The sequence below is a fragment of the Oryzias latipes genome, chromosome 7 (assembly GCF_002234675.1).
Source record: "Oryzias latipes chromosome 7, ASM223467v1".
Taxonomy (NCBI): Eukaryota; Metazoa; Chordata; class Actinopteri; order Beloniformes; family Adrianichthyidae; genus Oryzias; species Oryzias latipes.
The window spans coordinates 20,436,974-20,447,674 of NC_019865.2; positions in this window are offsets into that span (position 1 = coordinate 20,436,974).

Consider the following 10,701-nt stretch of genomic DNA (forward strand, 5'->3'; position numbering starts at 1 on the left):
CTGTGTGGAGTTTGCATGTTCTTCCAAGCAAGCGTGTTCTTTTTTTTTAGATTTTTTTAGGCACTTCCTCCCACAGTCCAAAAACGTGCATCACAGATTCATTGCTCATTCTAATTTCTCCATAGGTGTGGATGTGAGTGGCTCCAGCTACCCTGAGACCCTGAAAGGCGTTTTGCAAGTTTAGAAAATCGATGGATGGGATGGAAAGTCAACGGTGGAGCTGATGCTAAAAAAATATTTTTTGCACTGTCTCAACACTGATGGATATTCAATTATGTTTTGAATATCTCTATTAATATTAATCAGTAAACTGGATTTCTCATCAAGGAGCATAGTAACTTTTTCATGCAACCACAAACAGCACATTCGTCTTATGTGATCACGGTGTGGGCTGGATTAAGTAGCCCTGTTGAAAGGCAAAAACTCAATGTAGTATTGAACTGCAGACAAGCTGCTTTCAGTTGTAGCTTTTGATGGAGGAAACGGTGTTTCCTTTTAGCACAGGGGTATGACTTAGCGCACCTTAAGCGCAGCATTGCTACATATCTTTCTAATGGAAAGACAAAGTGCTTTAATAGCAGTTTAATTGAAAAGGTATGAGTGACTAGATTTAAGCTATCGGTTCTGATTGATGCTAAACTCCAAAAGTAAAGGAAGACATAACACATTTGTTTATTAGCCTCTCAGTCTCCGTAACACATCCAATCCATCACTACGGAACAACCTCATGAATACATTATAATACATTAAAGCTGACTGACTGCGCAGGAGTCACTTTATGAGTTGTGCTGTTTGTCATCAGATTTATTTCTCCACACATACTTTTCAAAATCATATCAGAGTTTTTGGCCAAAATCGCTTTTAATCTTTGATCTAAAGTTATTTTTCAAGAACAAACGTTCAAAACTGACATCAAAACAGGCAAAACACATGTTATTTGATAAGTGATTGCTAAAGTTGTTAGGTCTGTCATGATTGGATTTGGGGGACAGCAAAGATAAATGGCGTCTTTGCTGAAGTGCAGCACAACTGCTGCTAAGTTCAAATAGAAAGAAATCAGGAAAATGTTTTACTTGACATAAAGTCAGAAAACAATAAATTAGTCACACCATACATTAATAACTAAAGAAACCACCATCAAAAATGTAAAATTCTTCGTTTTGTAAGTGGAGTTAACACTGCATTTAGATTACCTGGAAAAAAAATGCAACATTTCCACATCAATGAGCTGTTGATCCGATTCGAAAGAGCTTAAAAGAGAACAACAAAGAATAAACGTAACTTTTTGTGCAAATGGGCAACTCTCAAACTTTAAAGACAGTTTTTCTGTTTATTTTTTGTTTATCTTGAGCCTATTTACTAAACCGGTTCTTATTTAATGTCAATGATCTTTTCTGATCAGATAAAATCCTGACAGTTGTGCTGCAGATGTACCTGAGTTAAAACTCAAAGCATGCTAGTGCAAGTCTACTGAAGTTTTAGTGATATACCCACTGCACCACAGCCTGGAAAACATAATCAGAACAGTAAAAACACAACAGTAAAAACAGCCATGCATAGTAAGTGCAACATGTTTTTACTTTCCAGTAAAATTCCATTAAAGAGACGACTGAACTTTAAACATATCCATTTATTTAAATCGGATGAGAAAGTCTCTTTCAGTGCTTTTACCTGTCGTTTTGCATTTACAATAATGTGCATCAATCACAAAGAAGCCATCTTTCACTTGGGTCCAGTTTCAGCTGGTTGTAAACGGAAAGGAGCCATAAATCAATGGTCCCAAATGATCCCAAAAATCACAACCCAAAGCTACACTGCAAAAACAGGGCCCTTAGAAACATGCAAAATATCTGCCAATGGGGTAAGAAAAGTGGTTTCATCAAGATTTCTTATTTTAGGAAAAAAATCTGATCACTAAGATGTGTTTTCTGAAACAAAGGTTATTTTGCTATTGATAAACTTAATGCGGTTATTGTTATTTTTTTGTATGACAATAAATAAGATAGTTTTCTTGAAACAAATGCATGACAGTCTGTTTGTCTTTAGGAGGCAGAGGTTTTTCACTGTTATCTCAAATTTCAGATCAGCTTTCATGCTCAGAACGAACTCTTTCAAGAATTTTTTATTGCAATAACATTCCCTTTCAGAGAGACTTTTTGTCTTTTCCAAAAATTTAAATATACTGTGATCAACAGTAATATAAAGTTTTACAAACACTTGTATGTTTTAAGTGTCTTCAATAAATCTCTAACAGGCAAACATAGACTTTTCCAGAATTATGTTTTAAGTAAACCCCAAGAAAAAAAAATCCTAAATTGTAAAAGTAAGCTTCTTTTATTTCTGATTATGTTTACAGGTCAGTGTTTTTGCACTGGTGTGTAACTTTATTTTTTTATTAAAACAGCGTTTATGTTCTAACTAGAACTTAAAATGCTCCTCTATAATGAAATGGGTATGAAGTTGTATTTCCAACCAAATTGTTGACTTTACTTGATTTAGAAAAAAGCAAATGATTTTATCTTGGTTTACAAGCATAAAACAAGATGCCTTAGGTTACTATGTTTCGCCCATTATAAACATGTTACTGCGACCCCAATAAAATCTTGAAAAGAAAAGAAATGCAGACTTGTTTTGCAGACTTGTTTACAGGTTACATGTCTTGTGCGGCTCACAACAGCATCCTCGAATTTTCTCCTCGGAGATTCAAAAAGGTCCCTTTAAAAGATGTTTCATTGACTTGTCCATATGGTTTATAGGTTTCTAAATGGCTCCACCTCTAGTTAGTGAAAGAATGGGAATTTAATCACACACCTTTGGCAGGCCATACTGAAGCAAAGCAGCTGTGACAGTCAACAGCCTCATCATGTCAGCCAGACTGTCCTTGAAACACAAAGAACTTCAGAGAACACTGTTTCACTTCAGCCAGAGAAGCGCTCATTCAAACTTGCACAGGCCACTGTCCTCAAAACCTTTTCAGCATAGACAACCGTTGATTAAAAGACATAAAGCATTCTGCTTTTCAGAATAAGCTCCAAGGGAAGCTGCCATGGCCACTGATACCTGCTCATTGACAATTCCATTCCAGAACAATCACAATTTTTTTATATGGATCCTCTCCAGTAATCTGCAAATGACACAGTTTAATAGCAATCCAGGTATAATAACATTCCTTGTGTATAATTACACACACGCTACGAACGAATCAGGTACTGTATACGGGTTTGCAGGCGATTTGCCCCGTCATGTTTCATCCTGGTTCTCATTTTGAAGCATGGACAAGCCGACACGCCTCACTTGCTCTTGTAATTATTTTCACTCTTCTTTGCTTTCAGTGCCCACTCTCTCTGTCAGGCTGGGTGTCGATCTCTTTGGACATGCTGCTGGAATGCTTATTACAGGGGTCTGTAGATGAGGAATGGGAACCGTGCCTCTCATTCAATTCAGTTTTCCAAATCATCACTGAGGAATTAAATAAAATTTCACAATTTTATCTCTCGCTTGAAACTGGCCGCTCAAGTGATTATCCAGATAGACTGATAACAGAACCCATTTACGTTTTTTAACCACATTCTATAGATTACATCTGAGTGCTTACGTGTACGATGTGTAGAGGCTGGTTTATATCAGGTCCTCTGCTGAAGACATCAAACGTGCCCATATGGCAGTGTAATTCAGAGTGATATTCAAAGGATGGACTCCAGTTTGTCTGAAAATCCTTGTGTTCTTTCTGTATTATGCACAAAACATCACTACTGTCCCCAGACATGCCAGCTTTACTGGTTGTCTGTGTTCAAAAGATAAAGTGGAACAATGGTTCTAATAAGCTCCAGAGAGTCTCCCCAACCGGGCTTTTCGGCATGCGCATTTGTTCTCACAAAGGCTAAATGTATTTTGAGTGGCAGATTAAGGATACTGGTCAGAGACTCTGCATTGTTAACTGAGAAAAGTGGGCTAAATGTGTATTTGGATGATAATTCATACATTCTTAGGCTTGACGGAAGACAAAAAGGGGGCTCTGTTCTTGCTTTTGAGAAATGTGTTTCGCAGATTGGTAATTATGGCTAACATAATCTCATTAAGCCTTGCTGCTTTGCGAATCAATTTCTTATACAAACATTAGCCATGATTGAGTCGTTTAGGGATTTATTTTCTTCTATTGTCTATGCTAAAAAAAAGTCCATCTTCATAAGAGCTATGTTGTTTCCCTTTTGTGCTGCACAAGGAAATCTTATGTCGAGCAGCAGCAGCAGCCCAGCTTGATTTCGTGTAATTTTAAGATTTTAAAACTTGTGGTTTAATTAAGACATTTGCACTTGTATTTTCTTCAAGCATCCTTCAATACAACTTCCATACAAGTGTTCTTAGTTCAGTACGTAACAAGTGCTACCGCAAACACTGGAACAATGTGAAGTGGGTCTCCGGCTGTGACAAACCTGCAGATGATTACGATGCTGCTCAGCTGCACAGAGCTTTCAAGAAAATTCCATATACAGTCTTCTGTTGCCGGTCTTTCATTTTGATTTTTAGTGCATCATTTTGGTTAAAAGAAGCAACTGAATTAAAAAAAAGAGATAAGAATTACCAACAAACAAACAGACACCAACTGCTCAGCAGCAAGCAGTCTGGTAATCAGACAGGCATAGTTAATTATTTAAAAGGTTATACGCTGTGCTCAATGGCTTCAGAAGTCAGAAAAATATCCTACTTGTTTATTTTCTTTGAGAAATTGGGAAAAAAAGATGTAAATGCTCAGAAAAATATTAGAAAGAGAAATTCTTTAAAAGGTTTGTTGGGTTCAACATATAATTTGGCAGGACATTACCAAAAACCGAAAAGTGCTGTAAGTTTGTTTAACTGTATTGACTGAAAAGAAACAAACATATCATGGGCCTGGTCTAAGAAGTACATTTTGTTAGTGTTATTTTCTGATGATGCAAGTAGCAGCCATATTGAAATCCTGAGGTTGGATCCATTGCTCTAATTTTTTTCTTGTTTAAAAGACAATCTAAGGGAATGTCTATTAATTTCCTAAAACAACTCAAAAACCTTTTAACTTCTAAGAACAGACTAAAAGTTCAGTAAAATGCTCAAGGAAAAGGCTGCCTGACTATAATCGATTTGCTTCACACTATGGTTAGTTTTCTCAGATAACTCATCCACTTGTCTTGCATTCACACTGCACGTTCAAGAACTAGCTTTTAGCGCCATACTGAACATGTGTTTAGTATATGGTGTTGACACTGGACTGTTGCTACCCGATACTACCGCAGAGTTTGAAGAGGCTTTGTGCGAATTGTTGAAGTGGTGCAAATCTCCCGAATTTAGGCTTTTCCTTTCACAGCTACAGTATATACCAAAATATGAAAGATTTAGTGCCATATAATTACAGCCGGGCACAAACTGCAATTATCAATTTCTTCTCCATGATCACTTTTCAAACGGTTGGCTCCTCCGTGAATCAAAGAGGATACCGTCCGTACGTCACCACCACATCTGAACGTAAATCAGCTGATTCTGTGCAGCTTCATTCACAATGGTCACGTTAAAGGTCGAATACTTACAGCGTGTCAAGTAGCGTGTGCTATTTAGATGTTGTCTCCAAGATCTCCAGTGTTAAAGGGTTAAACTCTGATTTTATCGTGCTTTGTTTTCTGGTCAGCGCTCCTTTTGGGAACCACCACACTCAGATCAGCAGCTCTTGTCACTGGGTTTGAAAAAAAATAAAGTGTGTGAAAATTTGGGTTATTGATTCATTTCACAAATGGAATTGGATATATTAAAATTCTTTGAAAGTGTTCCAAACCTGATTAAATATTCATAACTTGCTGTTTTTCCTGTGGACATATTAATTCAATTCAATTTTATTTATATAGCCCAAATGCACAACAACAGTCGTCCCAGAACTCTTAGAGAAGAATTAGCTTATCTAACTCTACAACTACATATTTAAAGTCCAGCAAATGATCTTCATTCAGATTAAGTTGGGGGACGGCTGGGGGCGCGAGACGAGCCGGAGATATTAGTGACCAACTACTTCAAATTCAAAAGGATTTTCAGAAATGTATAATATCAAGACCATTATTCAGACAAGTGCAGCAAGTAAGACCTCCATGGCTGTTTTTCTGAAGTTTCATTGCCCAGCTTGCATGATTTCTAAATAAACATTGCAACGATAGAGACACACATGCTTCAGTTTAGAAGTTTCAGTGCACCTTTACGAAAGCCCCTAATTTATCAGCACATGTTGGTGGCTCCCCCATCTCTCCCTCCCCTCCTATAAAGAGTCTGATGTCGTTCTTGACAGCACACTTTCTTTCCCTGCACATATTAATAGCATTACTCGGTCCGCTTACTTCCACCTCTGTAACATTATTCGACTGAGACCCTCCCTCACCTCCCAGTCTGCTGCCATTATGGTTCACAATCTTGTCACATCCCGACTCGACTCCTGCAGCTCCTTGCTGTTTGGTCTACCCCAGAAAACTCTCCGTAAACGTCAACTTGTTCAAATCTCAGTGTTAGAAGAAGAACCCTGTCCACCCAACCCATAACACCTGTTCTACAGCAACTCTTCTGGCTCCCAATCACATCCCGCATTCAGTACAAAATTGTTTGCATGTTCTCCCCGTGCAAGTGAGAGTTTTCAGCTTCCTACTGCAGTTCAAAAACATGCTTTATAGGTTGATTGACGATGCCAAATGATCTCTAAGTGTGCATGTTAATGTGCGGTTGTATGGCCCTGCAACAAACTGGTGACCTCGTGTAACCTGCCTTTTACCCAACAGTGGTGGGTACAGAGGCTACAGCAATATCATGACCCCAAAAGGATCATCCTTTTTTTTTTACTATTTTAACTGTATGGTGACGTTGTGGGTTTAAAAGGCACTTTATAAATAAATATCATAACCGTAATAATAATTGCAAAGACTTTTTTATTTTTTATTGGTAAAGTAGGCTTATCTGGATCTGTTCAATTGTGTGGAGCAGCTGTACAAATGAAAATGGTTTTACGCTGGTATTTTGACCTTAAATGCAATTAGAATAAATGGTCATCTTTAGAATCAGATGTCTGCTAAATCTGTCTTTTTAAAGACCCTTCACTGACAGCGCGACATAAGAGATTGTTGAGCAATAATGCTGAAGGGTGAAGCGTCAGATGGAGTCGAACACAAGTCCTTCACCTGACGGAGCTCAACAGCCATCCAGTGTATCTGATAAAACCCTGATATTGTTCTCCTCCTAGCTTACTAACGGGTCCTTTCCTGTTGCTACGGGTAACCATACCTTGTCATTTGCCTATTAAGTAGTTTGCCAAAAGACTGCTCTGAGTCTTATGTATTGAATATGCCTTTATGATTTTCTCACTATTTTACTTGCAGAAATTGGATTCAGTTGCATGAAATGATATTGGAAGAAACAAAAATGAATCGCTTATGATCTAATTATAAAGTTAGAAATCCGACTTTGTTAAAACAAAGAAAAACTTTTCATTTTGGCTCTCACACACATCAAACAATCAAGATTTTTGTTGTCTAAACTTGGAAGTTTGACCAAGATCTTTTTTTTTCAGGGATAAAAATAAATAAACATCTTAATTTAATTTTGAACTTGACATCCTTTGTCAAAATAATTTCTCATCAAATTCAGTGATTGGTCCTGTGTCATCAGAACAATCACGTTCTCTATTTTAGAGATTTTTCCAGCACTCTTCCCTGTCAGCAGAAATACATGCACTTCAGATCACTCCATAGTATTTTTCTCTATCTCAAAGCTAAAAGAAAGAGTGGCTTTGAAGTCATGGACTCCCTCTGAAGGACACCGCCGATACATTTTAACCTAGTTTAGTATTTGTGATTATTATTTTTATATTGAGTGTCTGCTTGCTTTTGCTTTTATTTATTCCCTCTAGCAAAGCAGAGCGTGGTCGAAGTTACGTCTGTGCTATATTTAAATATAAACTCTGCTTTCTGTCTCGTGTGCTTCTATTCCACACAGCTTTCAAATACCAACATATTTGAAATTTTTATTTTAGCTGCGGATGTGAGATCAAAATGTGCACCATGAAGAGTTCTTTTTTTTTGCGTTCAATAAATGACAAGTATTTGACTTTTTCACCTTACTGAAAAATGTGCATGCTTGGTTATTTAGCAGTGTCACGGTAAACAGTTCACTCCGTGTTTCTGTTTGAATCTCTCGTATAATCAGCCATCCGAGTGTTCTGTAGAACAAAATACTTTTATCTGATGCTCACCACCCTCAGGGGATTTTAAAGAGAGCAACATCAAGACTTCTTTCTCTGTTTTAGCCATCTTTCTTTTCCCAGTGTTGGAAAAAAATCACATTTTTCAAAATCTTGAAAGATACGGATTATCTCTGTCCACAAGAATATCAAGGTGATCATCTTCTGCGGCGCTTAGAGTTGCAGTAGCAAAGATATTGATTTTAAAGGGAGGAAGGAGGGTGCTCTGTGTTTTGTTTTCATCAAATGATCTCAGTAAATCCTGTTCTATCTGGGAAGACAGACACGCTGAAGACATGGTGTGTGTTGTCTGAGGAGGGGATGATTGAGTCCTTCAGGGTTCTGGTGCCGTTGCTCCTCTGTTTGCTGGAACATGTCCTGGCTATCTGGGTTTATTTCCAACAAGTGATGTGTCATTAATAGCAGCATCCAAGGGGCCTCTGCAAGTCTGCTGCTATTCACATATCATCGCTCTCCCTCCAAGAGTAAACATTGTGTCGACAGATTAGTTCTGCAGCCGTGGATAAAGAAGATTAGCAGAGATTATTGAGAAACATGTTGAATTAACCAGACAGTTTGACTTTTTTTTTTTTTCAATACTAAGATCCCAGCAGTGGATGCAGCTAAACTTGTGTTGAACCAGCGGTATGGTTTTAACAGCATGCCTCAGCAGGCAGGCATTTATTATTGGGATTAGAGAAACAGCCGATTGGATTGAATATTCTTGCTTCCAATTAAGGTCAGATTTACCAACATCAGTTGCAGTTCATCCCAGTGCTTTTGCTCAGGCTGTTCAGTGAAGAAATAATGGTTGGTCAGAATCCCCTTTAGGAGATTCCCTCCAGCTCTCACTTTTCATGCACTCATTCAACGTTTCACTCCACAAGGCAAATTCCCATTTTTGACGTATATTAAATTAGCTTGGAATCAATCAATTTAATCATCAGTCTTACTACATTTTTTTTGTTGCTATTTTTTAACAGCTGTACTTTACTGAGCAAACGTCTCAAGGTGCCCTCAATTTGTTTTTTCTGCTTTCCGAGGAGCCAGACTCTTTTTTTCCAGTGTTTCCAAGTAATAATTCCCCAAACCCTCTTGAGGAATTTTGAAGAGTTTGTTTGAGTTCTATTCATTTTCAATCCTTTTGTTGTACTTGAGCATCTGCAAAGGATTTAAAATTGCTCTTTGCTAAATCTTCTATTTGGATGCAGCGCTGGTGCATCTTTTCTGTTTGTTTTGCCATTATTATCTTGAATTATTCAGAGGTCAGTGCTAATCTATTGCCAATATCTCAAAATTGCCCCACACACTTGTAAAAGGGATTCATAAATTAAAATCTTCTTGTTGAACTCTGGTAGGTACATGGAAAAATGTATTTTCTTTACGAAAGTACATCTCTGAATTGTATGCAGAACCTCAGTTTTCACATTTAATTTAACTGTGATGTAGCTAATAGGTCTAAAGACAGACATTGACGTAATTCTTTTTAATAAGTCAGCTGTGTGTGGAAGGAATAAAATAAAAAATTAAATAGCTGCAGAATTTTGTGAATTTTTCTCTTCTGAAGTGTCAGATGAAATGCTTTTAAAATGAGGCGGAGCTTGATATTTCTGCAGATATTATTTGGATATAAGTAAAATTATTAGATGTAAAATGTTTTTTATAGTCTTTCTTATAGTCGTTATTTTGTTTTTTGGGCTAAAAAAGTCAAGTGTTCATCCACATAATGCATTTTTGCTTTCATAAAACCTGAAACGTTTACATCATGTGACTGGAATGAAACTGATTTTGTTTCTTTTCCAGCAAGACCCCGTCCCCCCTTTCTGAAAATGTCTGAAACTTTTTATTTACATTTATTAGAAAAGAACAGTAAAATATAACACATTCAAGCATATTACTATTGTGTGTTAGCATAGGAGAGTTGTGTTGTTTTTATTTTGCTACGCATCATTTTGTAAAATACTTGCAAATCCTGTAAAAGGAGGGCAAGGTCATATTAGTAATAAAATCCAGCTGATTAAATAAGACAGCAGCAAACTGGAGAAAAAAAACTAAGGTTTACTTAAAAGATGGCGTATTCAGAGAATTTGTCTTTTTCTTCTTTTTCTATGTTTAAAAGTCTCTGCAAATGGCTCCCTGATATAAACCACCGTTTCACTAATCCCACTGAACTGAATGAAACTGAATAGAAACCCTCTTGCATCTGTATCAAATCGACCAAACTGGCTCATTTGTGAACCAGTGGATGTTTAGATGATTGAAATCAAATCCAAACAGAGGACCATCCATCCATGAAAGAGAGTCTCGCACCTTTATCTGAGTGTATGAATAAATGTATTGATTTGCTTGTATGAGCGACTTACTCCACCTAAAAAGGAACTCAATAAAAACCTCACGGGGACACGATAAGGATGGACTAATAAGACCTAAATCCGTAACGACAGAAATGCTTTGTTTTCTAA